The sequence below is a fragment of the Hippopotamus amphibius genome, chromosome 2 (assembly GCF_030028045.1).
Source record: "Hippopotamus amphibius kiboko isolate mHipAmp2 chromosome 2, mHipAmp2.hap2, whole genome shotgun sequence".
In the NCBI taxonomy this organism is placed as follows: Eukaryota; Metazoa; Chordata; class Mammalia; order Artiodactyla; family Hippopotamidae; genus Hippopotamus; species Hippopotamus amphibius.
In genome coordinates this window covers 185,146,470-185,159,899 of record NC_080187.1, presented here as the reverse complement: position 1 = coordinate 185,159,899, position 13,430 = coordinate 185,146,470, and the positions used below count along the sequence as shown (strand labels likewise).

The window sequence follows — 13,430 nt, the reverse complement described above, 5'->3', positions numbered from 1 at the left end:
GAAATCCTACTAGACAGCCAACTGGAGATATTGGGTAGATAACTGATTATGAGTCCAGATTTCAGAGAAAAGGCCTAAAGGAGCCAAGGAAATAAAGTTTTCATCTTGGGGTTTTGTTTTGGCCACGCCACGCAGCTTGCAGGCTCTCAGTTCCCTGATCAGGGATTGAACCCAGGCAGTGAAAGCCTGAAATCCTAACCACTAGGCCACCAGGGAATTCCCACAAAGATTTTATTTTTAAAGGTGATAACCAAGGTGTTAGTCCTGGAACATTCTAACATTGAGAGGTAGGGAGATTAGGAGGAACTAGCACACACCAAGGAGGAGAGACCATGATGTATGAGAACTAGGAGAATATGATGTCCTAGAAGCAAATGGAAAAATGGTTTCAAGAACTAGGAAGTAATTAACTGTGGCAAAGTTGCTTACAGCTCATGTGAAATGAGGAACGTCCACTAGATTTAACAATGTGGAGATAGATGGTCACAAGGTATAATTCTAGGGGACTAGTGGGGTCAAAACCCTAACCAAATTCAAGAACAATGGGAGGAGATAAATTTTAGGCATGGAGATAAGAGTTTCACTCTAAATAAATATTTATGTATTGAATGAATGATGAATGAATGCATCCCTAATCCTACCAAGTGTGGAGTGAATTAACATATTTTGCCCATGTAAATATAAAACAGTACAATCTCTTCGGAAAGAGACCTAACACATATCCCAACTTGGCTTTTAAAATGCATAAGATATATAGATAGATAGATATTATATCTCTAGAAAGGAATTCACCAAAATGTTAAAGCACTGGTTATCACAGCACTGTAAGATTATACCTGGCTTTATCTTCTATATAATATTTCTATATTCTTCAAATGTTCTACAATGAACATGTAGAACTTTTATATCAATAGCTTTTTAAATGTTCATAGCCTATGCCTCAGAAGATATATCTAAGTTTTGCTTCTAAGGAAATAACCTGAAATTTAGAAAAAGTTTTATGTACCAAAATTTTTATCATGGTTTATTTAAACAGTAATAGCAACACCCAAGTTTCCAACAATAGGGGCTAGCATAAGTTTAAGGTATATTCTCTCAATGAAATATTAAGCAGTCATTTAGAAGGATGTTGGTTAACTGGGGAAATGCTTGTATTAAAATTAACTGAACACCTCAAAAACTGGCACAACAGTGTAAAGCAATTATATTCCAATAAAGAGCTCTAAAAAAAAAAAAGAAAAAAAGAAAAGAAAATTACCTGAACAAACGTGAATAAGTAGGTAGTGGACTAGTCATTTGTGATTCTCTCCCTAACGAACTCTAAAACATCAGTAAAATCATTCATTTTTTAAAAGAAAAAGACAAAAATGAACACTAAAGAGAAAACAGTGGGGGGGGGGGCGGAGACTAAAGTTAGGGGAAAAAAAGGAAAAAGAGATTAGGGAAGGGCACAAAAGACGTCAACAAATTTTTGGAATTTAGAAAAATGTTTAAGTGATTTAGCATAGCAGGGGGAGTGACAAACTAAATGCCTAGCAAAGGGGGTACAAAAATGAACAGGTCACTTCACTTTATTGAGCAAATGTTTGAAAGCAATTGTCCGCTCACTTGCTTTCATTCCACAAATGTATCTTAAGTGCTTATTAGAGCATACAAAAATAAAAAAGACAAAGTCCTTTAAGGAGCTTACCTCCTTGTCATCTAGATTTCCATTTTGAAATTTGTAAGCTAGGCTAACATAGATTCTACCTGTCACTTAAACCAATACTTTCAGGAAGCCAGCAAGAATGATACATTGAACATACCAACTTTTTCTAGCTAATTCCAAAGAGTGATACCAAATATCACTGCGTACTTCCTCAGGAGGCATATAATTACTCAGAGTAAAAGACCTCTTTGGCAACCCTTAAGAAAACTCTGTCCTTAGATTTTAAAATTACCTCTTAATACAATATTCAGTACTTTCCTTGTAGTGTTCACTGCTTTGAGCTTTCATGTGTCTAAAGCTACCTGTGGTAGCTTTCTTTTAGAGAAAAAGTAAAACTTCAATATTCTATCTATGCAAAAGCATTACTGACTCTACTCATCTTTTTTTTTTTTTGGGGGGGGGGGGGGGGACCATGCCACGTGGCTTGGAGGATCTTAGTTCCCTGACCAGGGATTGAACCCAAGACCTGGCAGGGAAAGTGCCAAGTCCTAACCACTGCACCGCCAGAGAATTCCCATCTACTCATCTTTTTATCAGGGGAACAACACTGGAAAATATTTCTGTTTGGAGTGACCAGGAGGTTACAGGACTGCTAAAGTGATCAAGTGAAGAGTTTCCCTCATAACATTAAAATTTACTTGCATCAATGAGTTAGAGAAACTGGATAGAAGCTAAAGGTTAAATGCAAGGTGACCATTATAAACAATACCCCAAGTCAAAACTAGAAATCAAAACAGGAACAGTTCCTAGCTGCAGAAAATCCAAGGAACAGAAATACAATGATGACTTCCATCTTCCTAATGGAGATTATGCAACATGTGGATAATTTATATTGGTGGTCATATCACAGGAAAAATATATCTAGGTGGACAATCTGAGCCAGCCACCCCCAACTGAGTGGCTTCTCAGATTATAACTTAATAGTTAATATCAATCTCCTAATAACAAGGCCCTTCCTACCACAATTTGCATCAATATGCTATAAATTAAGTGGTAGCTATGGATTATCAAGAGCCTTTGCTTCAAGCCAAAAGACAATTGAGAGACTCATCAGATTTAAAAAGTGGTGGTACAAACAATCCAATTCAAAAAATAGACAAAGGGGGACTTCCCTGGTGGTGCAGTGGCTGAGAATCCACCTGCCAATGCAGGGGACACGGGTTCGATCCCTGTTCCAGGAAGATACCACATGCCTCGGAGCAGCTAAGCCCATGAGCCACAATTATTGAGCCCCTGTGCCGCAACTACTGAAGCCCACGCACCTGGAGCCTATGCTTCACAACAGGAGAAGCCACCACAATGAGTAGACCCCACTTGCCGCAACTAGAGAAAGCCCATGTGCAGCAACAAAGACCCAATGCAGACCCTTTGTCTATTTTTTAATTTTTTTAAAAATAGACAAAGGACTTGAATAGACATTTCTCCAGAGAACATATACAGGTTGCCAACAAGCACATGAAAACATTCTCGACATCACTAGCCATTAGGGTAATGCAAACCAAAACCACAATGAGATACCACTTCATGCCCATTAGGATGGGTATAATGGGAAAAAAAAGGAAAATAACAAGTGTTGGGAAGAAAGTGGAGAAATTAGAACCCTTGTGCATTGCTGGTAGGAATATAAAATAGTGCAGTCACTGCACCAGTTTGGTGAGTTCTCAAAAAGTTAAACACAGAATTATCAAATGATACAGCAATTCCATTTCTAGATATATACCTAAAAGAATTGGAAGCAGGGGCTCAACTAGAACTTCTACTCTAATGTTCATAACAGCCTTATTCACAACAGCCAAAAGGTGGTAACAACCCAAATGTCCATCGACAAACAGATAAACAAAATGTGGTGTATACAAACAATGGAATACTATTCAGCCCTTTTTAAAAAAGGAAAGAAATTCAAACACATGCTACAATATGAATAAAACTTAAAAATAGCATGTTAACTGAAATAAGCCAGACACAAAAGGACAAATATTTTGTATGATTCCACTTACATGAGGTACCTTGCAAAGTCAAATTCATAAATAAAGAAACCAGAATGGTGATTGCCAGGGACTAGCGGAGGAGGGAATGGATAATTAGAGTTTAACAGGTACAAGTTTTAACTTGGACAGAAAAAGTTCTGGAGACAGATGGTAATAATGCACAATGATGTAAATGTACTTAATGCCTTGGAACTGTACAATTAAAAATGGTTAAACTGGTAAATTTTATGTTATATATATTTACCACTATAAAAAGTGATGGTAAACCAAAAGCAAGACGAAAAGACAACCCTCAGAATGGCAGAAAATATTTGCAAACAAATCAACAGACAAAGGATTAATCTCCAAAATATAGAAATAGTTCATGCACCTCAATATCAAAAAAAAACAAACAACCCAATCAAAAAATGGGAAGAAGACCTAAATAGGCATTTCTCCAAGGAAGACACACGGATGGCCAAGAGGCACATGAAAAGCTGCTCAACATCACTAAGTATTAGAGAAATGCAAATCAAAACGACAATGAGGTATCACCTCACACCAGTTAGAATGGGCATCAGCAGAAAATCTACAAACAGTAAATGCTGGAGAGGGTGTGGAGAAAAGGGAACCCTCTTGCACTGTTGGTGGGAATGTAAATTGATACAGCCACTATGGAGAACAGTATGCAGGTTCCTTGAAAAACTAAAAATAGAACTACCATATGACCCAGCAATCCCACTACTGGGCATATACCCAGAGAACACCATAATTCAAAAAGACACATGCACTCCAATGTTCGCTGCAGCACTATTTACAATAGCCAGGACATGGAAGCAACCTATATGTCCATCAACAGATGAATGGATAAAGAAGATGTGGTACATATACACAATGGAATATTACTCAGCTGTAAAAAGCAATGAAACTGGGACGTTTGTAGAGACATGGATGGACCTAGAGACTGTCATACAGAGTGAAGTGAGTCAGAAAGAGAAAAACAAATATCGTATATTAACACATATATGCAGACTATAGAAAAATGGTACAAATCAACCTGTTTGCAAGGCAGAAACAGAGACACAGATGTAGAGAACAAACAAATGGACACCAAGTGGGGAAAGTAGGGAGGGTTGGGGGGGAATGAACTGGGAGATTGGGATACCAAATTGTACACTCTAAATATATGCAGTTTATTGTATGTTAAATGTATCTCAATGAAAGTTTTTTTTTAATTTAAAAAATAAATAAATAAATAATTGATTTTTTTTTTTTAAGTGATGGCAACATTTCCAATCCCAGGTAAAATTTGAGTAGAATTGCTAAGATACAACTTTATTCTCTCCTTTGAAAAGAATCTGGTGTAACAAATCAGCTGATGCTAAATAATATTTGTAAAGGACGGCTAAATCACAATGCTACAGTTCACTCATTCTTATCTTAAAGAATAATCCCTCCTGTATCTGAAATTTTATTTTAATACGATGTTCGTAAGATGAATGAATTCTTTCCATCCATCCTTGGGCCAATTAATTATCTTCATTTTCAAGATAATCCACATTGTGGTCCCAAAAAATTCCTTAATCCTTTATCTCCCATTATAGCCTGCCATAAATACTGTCTTTCAATCACACTGGATTACTACTACACCTGAACATAATTTATACTGACCTTCCCCTGTAAACTCTGCTTCTCCCTTTGGAATTCCCATCTCCTCATTTTTAGTAGCAGAATAGCTGAGGTCTAGAACTTTGAAGCCAGATTATCTGGGTTCAAATTCTGCCTGCAGCACTTGTTAGCTATGTGACCTTGAACAAAGCACTGGGAAAGCAAAACTGACACTGCTTTGTCACCATTATGAATAAATGTCACATCCCATACATAGGGAGAAAGAAAATACTTAGTATCTACAGAGTCGCTCTCTGTAATTCTGATCCCCAAAATAAATGAAATCTTGAGCATTTTCTGTAAGCTTGGACTCCTAAACTTTTAAAATACTGGTTTCCAAAAATGTGTTATGCAACAACAAAAAAAAAACCCAGTCAAAAAATAGGCAGAAGACCTAAAAGACATTTCTCCAAGGAAGACATACAAATGGCCAGTAAGCACATGAAAAGATGCTCAACATCACTAATTATTAGAGAAATGCAAATCAAAACTACCATGAGGTACCATCTCACACCAGTCAAAATGGCCATTATTAAAAAGTCTACAAATAACAAATGCTGGAGAGGGTGTGGAGAAAAGGGAACTCTCCCACACTGTTGGTGGGAATGTAAGTTGGTACACCCATTATGCAGAACGGTGTGGCAGTTCCTCAGAAAACTAAAATTAGAATTACCATATGATCCAGCATTCCCACTCCTTGGAATATACTCAGACAAAACTATAATTCAAAAAGATACACGCACCCCTATGTTGATACCAGCACAATTCACAATAGCCAAAACATGGAAACAACCTAAATGTCCATCGACAGATGAATGCATAAAGAAGATGTGGTACATATATACAATGGAATACTACTCAGCCATAAAAAAGAACTAAATAATGCCATTTGCAGCAACATGGATGCAACTAGAGATTACCACAGTAAGTGAAGTCAGAAAGAGAAAGACAAATACCATATGATATCACTTATACGTGGAATCTAAAATATGGCACAAATGAACCTATCTACAAAACAGAAACAAACTCATAGACTTAAAGAACACACTTGTCGTTGCTGAGGTGGGGGGGGAGGGATGGACTGGGAGTTTGGGGTTGGTAGATGCAAACTATTACATCTGGAATGGATAAACAACAAGGTCCTACTGTATAGCACAGGGAACTATATTCAATATCCTGTGATGGATATTGAACCATAATGGAAAAGAATATAAAAAAAGAATGTATATATGTGTATAACTGAGTCACTTTGCTGTACAGCAGAAATTGGCATAACATTGTAAATCAACTATACCTCAATAATAAATTTTTTTTTAAAAAGACACCAAAAAAATTTTATGACCTTTGTGGATATAATACTCATGTTAGAAAATTGCTGTTATTCACCATGACAAAGTAATGTAAACTCAACAACTTTGGTGACCTCATGTTTTGTCCCAGTAAATGCCTGTATTTTTTGATTCAGTGAGCCAGCCAAAATCTGACTCCCACTATTTTGCAAGTAGATCTCTATTATTTTCTGAAAGCTTTAGTTCTTGACATTTCTTTTCCTGTTTCCTTAGTTCCAAAATGTTTCTTATTTTTCTTTTTAATATTTATTTCTTTTGTAATACATCTCCTTTAAACAACAACCCAAAATTCCAAAGCCTCCTTTTGACCTCCAAAATCTTGCTGCCCTTCCCTAGAGGTAGCCAATATTTAAATTTCGCGTGGATCCTTCCAGACTTTTTCTTTTTTAATGATTTTCATACATATATATGGACCCATTGAAAACATATACTCTAATCTCCAGTTTCTTCATTTCTGTAACTGGAATGGAAACTACACCTGTCTCATAGGGTTGCTGGAAAGACTAAATGGAAAAAAAAAAAATCACATAAAGTGCTATGTGCATAGTGCTTATCACAAAGAAAAATCCCATTCATCTTTCAAGGTCCAGCTCAAATCCTGGCTTCTCCATCAAGTTTACCCAGACTATTCAACTGCTGGTAATTTCTTTTTTCTCCAGTAAAGTTTCCTCAACACTCATTGGATATATCACACAGTGCGCCTTGGGTCATGGCCCATCCTATAGCTAGTAAACACCTGGAGGGCAGAAATTCAGTCTCAGTATCCTTCAGAACAACTGACACAGGGTACTATACAAATTAGGTACCCAATAAAATAAAATATTGAAAATTTCTAAGAAGAAGCCTATGTAGAGTTTCTTCCTGACACACCTAGTAAAATTCAAGTGTTTCCAGACTTTTAACTGTGTGAAAGGAACTGCCTTAAGTTATCAAGTATATAATGAAAGCCAATTTCTATTAAGTAGAAACCCAAAATACCACTGATAAAAGCATTTTATGTTTGTCTATTTTTTTCTCCATTTAGAGTTTAGGTGCCTGGGAGGCAGGCAAATCTAGTAACTTTATTAATAAAATATATGTTAAAATGCTATTATATAGGGCTTCCTAGGTGGCACAGTGGTTAAGAATCCGCCTGCCAATGCAGAGGTCATGGGTTCGATCCCAGCTCCAGGAAGATCCCACATGCCACAGAGCAACTAAGCCCGTGTGCCAAAAAAAAAAAAAAAAAAAAAAAAAATGCTATTATATAAACATAACTAGGTTTATACAATTAATATATTCCTTAAAAGTCAAATCTAAGTTATTTGACTTTAAATGCACTGGAGAAAGCCAAAAAGGAAAAAATTAACAGATATACAAATATAACTACACAATATTGAACACGAACAAGGACAGCACTGGGAAGTATGTAGAATTAAGTGATATAATGCTCATATTTCCTAAATCAACCCTGTTCAATGAAGACTTTCCTTTTTTTGGCCACGCCACACAGCCTGCAGGATCTCACTTCCCCGACCAGGGACTGAACCCAGGCCACAACAGTGAAAGCCTGGAATTCTAACCACTAGGCCACTAGGGAACTCCCTGATGAAGACTTTTCAAAAAAAAAAAAGTGAATGTGAAAAATCTCATAAAAGAATAAAAGTTAAATCACATTTAATTATAAGTTTGACAAATCACTTCACCGAAAAGAACAACATTCCCTGAAATAAGATACCTAGTGCATTTGCTGCTCCCTACTTACATGTGGCGACCTTGTGGGAGTAGGCTCTCCATGACCTCCGTGAGCAGATGGTCAAGTCCATGCTGCTCCTAGCCCCAAAGCTGAATAAGTCCAACCTCACTGTGGAGCTGATGGAGCTTTTCACACAGCTGCAGGCCAAGCACAAACAGGGCCCCATCCGCTGCAACACCACCATCTTCCTGGGCAAAATCACCTCCTACTTCAGTACCAGCACCAGACAAAGCGTCCTCACCTCCACCTTTAGCTGGGCCACTAAGGACCCATTTGCACCATTCCAGGTCACAGGTGTTTTGGGCTTCACTGCCACTCACAACGTCTACTTGGTGAACGATCAAGACCACAAGATCCTGCCTGTGCTCTGCAGCCTCACTGTGAATTCTGAGAAATCCATGCCGGACAAGACCTTCAAGGCCATTTGAAGCTGCCTGTCCAAACTGGAGTCTGTGTCAGGGGACCTCACAGAGCTGGCTGAAGTGGACTTATGCAGCCAGCTGGGCAGGCTGGGCCGTGACAGGGGTCTCCTCACTCACCTCTAGGCTGATCCATGCACACCCCACGGCTGCTCCAGCAGAGAGCAACGTCCCCCAGAGACCCACGCCTGAGGAACTTCCTGTCCCAGCCCCCATGCCTGCCTGTCCCAGCCATACCCACAACCTCAGGCCACTGGGAGAAACAAGAGGAGGGCAAGAACACAGAAGAGGACAGCACTGCTGTTGACAGATAGGAGGACAAAGACTGGGGCAGCTTGGAGCAGGAGGCCAGATCTATGTCGGCCCAGTGGGATTTCTGGAGTGCTAGGGGCCAAGACAGCTGGGCTGGGCAGAGCAGCAACCCTGGTCACAAATCCCCAGAGTCAGACTGGAGCAGGCTCGTGGGAGCAGGGCTGGCAGGAGCCAAGTCCCCAGAGCCACCCCCTGAGGACACATGGCTGGCCAGTGAGTATAACTGGGGTAGACCAGAGCTCGGTGACAAAGGCGACCCCTTTGCTGCCCTATCAGCACATCAGGAGTCTGGTGCCCAGCAGAGACCAGATTCTTGGGACTGATGACAGCTGGGAGGGCCTGGAGACTGAGAGCCAACAGGCGAAGACCAAGCTAGCCTGGAAGAAGTGCGAGGAGCATCAATGGGAGATGGAAGGCAACCGCACTGAGAAAAAGGTGGTCAAGGACCCCATGAAGCTGGGAACTTGGAAGCTAGATCAAACTGCCAGTGTGGGCGCTTCCCAGCCACAGAGAGCAGGCCTCACAGATGTATGTATTATACAAGTCATGTGAGTCCGGCCAGCCTGGCCAGGCACATCTCACATGTACATAATCAGAGGCACAAGAAATTCTATTTCAAGGAAGGAAGGAAGCAGGAAAAGGAAGGAGGGAAGGAGAGAGGAAGGGAGGAGTGTATGACAAGGTTCAGAACCTCAAGGAACTTACTAACAGAGATATGAACTGAACACATGGAAAAAACTAAAGAACAACAAATAACATATATGAAGTGTTTAATCAAGTGTAGTACACTGATGCTATACGAGTTTAGAGACAAGGAAAACAACAAAGACTGGCTGCAATCAACAGAAAGTCCTGCAGAGTACAATTCCCCACGGTGGGTTGACTATTAATGAAGATAAGACTCCTCTGAGCAATCACCAACAAAAATCACCTGACTAGATTACTCTGATAGGTGAAACAGGTATGGTCCTTGTCTCAAAGTGTTTATAATCAAAAACGATACAGAACAAATGCCAATTAAAACATGTAGCTCATCACCAGGGGGCCTCAAGAGTGCTGGTAATAATTCTTTCTTGATTTAGGTGCTATATCAACGGTATATTCATTTTGTAAAAATTCAGCAAGTTGTACATTTATGATATCTGCACTTTTCTATGTGTATGTTACACTATAGTTCAAAAAAAGAAAAGAAAAAAAAAAGGATTACAGCTCCAGCCCTAACCATTTTCGTAGGGAGCAGTTATACATCTCCCACCACCTATCAGACAACACCATCTGGATGTCCTGACCCCATCTCAGACTCCACCTTGTCTTCAAAAACCAAAATTCCTCCAAATTTTTCTATTTCAATCTATGGTAGATATTCAAGCTGAAAACCTTCGACTTAGAGGACGCCTCCAAACCAGATGATTCATTAAGTCCTATTTCAAATTTAGTAGGAGCCAGGTACCTTTCCAGGTACGAGAATATAGCAGTGAAAATGACAAAGTCCCTTCTCTCATGAAACTGACATTCTAAGGGGCAATGACAGACAAATACATTTTTAAAGTCAGATGATGATTACATACTATGACGATAGCAACAAAGAATGAAGCAATAAGCGACAGTGCTTTAAAACTGGTGATCAGGAAAGAACTGAGAGCTGATATAAACTACAAACTGAATGAACCAGATTGGAGAAAAACATTCCAGGGAAAGAGAAGGTAAGTGCAAAGACATCAGTGTCAAGACAAACAGTCCATTCAAAGAAAAAAATGCCAGTGTGGCTACAGCAGAGAGAATGAGAGGAAAGGTGGCAAGAGACAAGGCTGCAGAGGTAGGCAAAGGTCAGATCATACAGCACAGTAAGGAGTTTGGATTTTAAAAGTTATACTTTTTTTTTTTTCTTTTATTCAAGACCCATTTATTCTCCAGTTTCACCAACGTGGAGACACCCTCTTTGAAAAAGGCATTAAATCCTTCCATTCACTTTAACACCTTGTGCTGAAAACACGTGTTTCAAGGTTTCCACTGAGAACCCCCCCATTCTCAGCACCCCATCCAGATTCTCCCCTTGGGTGGGTGAGGGGGGATTATCCAAATACGGCTCAGCCCCCACCCCCGACCCCCCACCCCCCAGGCCAGAGTCAGGATGAAGGGTGCCTGCTGGGCTGTCGCCACTGTGGATGGGACACTGCTGCCTTTGGGATGCCTTCCTGCCACCACCACTGGCCCCCCAACTCCTGTCCTCTTCACTACACTTTGTCACCTTTAGTGTCCCTGGAGTTTGGGATTCCCAGAGGTCTCTGCTCACACAAAGCAGGAAAAGTGCACACAACTGCTTTTCAACCCACCAACATTCACACAAAGTTGTTTTATAAGCCTGCAGATTCCCTCTCGTTGGAAGACATTCCCAAGGCCATGACTCTCCCCGGCTCTCTGCTGCCCTTGCAAGCAGGCTGGACACGCTCGGCCGCTGGGCTGGGAGTCGGACCTGGCTCCCTGGGTCCACCCCAGCGTGCTCTCCTGGAGAACTGAGGATGGTTAGGGCGTCCGGGTTCATCAGCAGGGCCTGTCTGAAGGGACAACAGCCACACCTGCAGGTCTGTTCCACTGACCGGCCGCACAGGACCGAGCTGGGCCCACGGACCTGGGCCTGGACTGTGTTGGCTGGTCATTCTCACCTCTGTTCACAGGCTAACAGCCACTGTCCTTCCTTTCCTGCTCATCGCTGCGCCCACGGACCGTTCCTCCCTGCCGCCATCACATGACGGCCACCTCGTGTTCCAGGGCCAGCCAGGAGCTAGGAAAGAAGTAACGCGCTTTTACATGACAGGCTTCTGGCTGCCGGTAACCACACACCCACAGTCAATGCACCATCAAGTGTCAGACTATCCACTACCCAGACGCCTACCAGCCAGAGCACTGGGCGTGGACAAGCCTCTCTTCTCTCCACCCCTACTGACACAAACGTGACACAGTAGCCACAACTGCAACGCCTCTAAGGGGGGCATTTAAAAGTTATACTTTAAGTATCTCATCTCTGTGCTTTAATTTCCACTCTCACTTCTCAACTTCAGCCTTTATCATCTCACAAAAGGCCTATGTCATTTTAATAATCTCCTAAACATTGTCCCCAATTTTAGCCTCTTCCCACTCCAAGGCATTCTCATCACGATAGCAAAATTAAATATTCTTTAAAGCAGTATTATACATTATCACTCTTCAGCTCAAAAACCTTCAAAGGGCAACAAGATAAAAACATCAGCTCCTTAACCTGAAGCTCAAAGCTCCCAGTAATAGGGGCATAACTCTCTCCCTCTCTAACTTTACTATCATACTCCTAAACAAAACCTCATTCTAGCCAAACTGCTCCCTGAATATACATGCATTTTCCACCATGTGATCTTAGCCCACAATATTCATCCCTCTACTTCCCCAAACAACCTCCATACCCTTGACTCTTCTCTAAATCACCTTTTCGTCTGCAAATAAAGTTCTACCTCAGTAGGAGGCAGGAAAGGAGAATACTCCCACTGAGAAAACAACCTGAGCACAGAAGTCTGAATACGTATATGATATTCACACACACAAAAAGTGTCTTATGACTGAGCACAGGAATGCATGGTGAGATGTAACAGGAAATAAAGCCATTTAAGGGGATGGTTAAGAGCTATGTGACCCTATGCAAACTATTTAACCTCTGGGCTTCAGTTTCTCCATCTGTAGAATGGAGTTAATAACAGTATTGTGGCAATTTAGACATTCACCCAGCAAAGGTTTCCTGAACACTTATTCTGTGCATCAGCACTGTCCTATGTGATGCGTAGACAATAGTGAAAAAGACAGACAAAAATCTCTGCCCTGTGGTGCTTAAATGTTAGTAAGGAAAATATCAAACAAGCAAAACAAATAAATATGTGTTATCTAATGATAGGTGCTACAGAAAAAAAATAATAAATAAAGCAAAGAATGATGATAGGGAAAAAGGCAAAATTCGAGTCAAGACATGAAAGAACTGAGGAAAAAGCCATGCAGTGTTCCAGACAGAGAAAGTCAGAAATGAAAAGGCATGATTAAGGAAAAGCAAGGAAGCTAAAGGAGCTGGAGCACAGAGTGGGGGTTAAGTGGTAAAAAAATGAGGTCAGAGTACTAAGAGGGGATCAGATCATATAGAACCTTACAGGCCACTGTAAAGATTTTAGCTTTCATTTTGCCAGAAATAGGAAGCCATTGGAGGGTTTTGAGCATGACAAGGCCTGACTTTAACAGCATCTCCGATTTGACAGCATC

At 40.6% G+C, this 13,430-nt stretch overlaps 1 protein-coding gene, 1 non-coding gene and 1 pseudogene across 30 annotated transcripts in view; 1 reads left to right on the top strand and 2 right to left on the bottom strand.

Annotated features, from left to right (window-relative positions):
- Positions 1-12,418, top strand: part of LOC130844683 (N-terminal kinase-like protein) — a 46,318-nt pseudogene extending 33,900 nt beyond the window's left edge.
- Positions 1-13,430, bottom strand: part of MGA (MAX dimerization protein MGA) — a 166,690-nt gene that overhangs the window by 133,821 nt on the left and 19,439 nt on the right. For 14 of the 29 annotated variants that reach the window (XR_009051326.1, XR_009051327.1, XM_057721788.1 and 11 more), the window contains exon 1: positions 11,822-12,596. The exons of 2 other annotated variants lie outside the window; for them this stretch is intronic. The gene's annotated coding sequence lies outside the window, so the exon portion shown is untranslated. Of the gene's footprint in view, positions 1-11,821; positions 12,597-13,430 lie in introns of those variants that run through there. 13 more of the 29 variants (XM_057721764.1, XM_057721777.1, XM_057721778.1 and 10 more) reach the window with 7 other exon arrangements.
- On the bottom strand, positions 12,020-12,149 carry LOC130847250 (small nucleolar RNA SNORA17). The gene has a single exon (XR_009052033.1). It is a non-coding gene; the product is annotated as a small nucleolar RNA SNORA17 (small nucleolar RNA).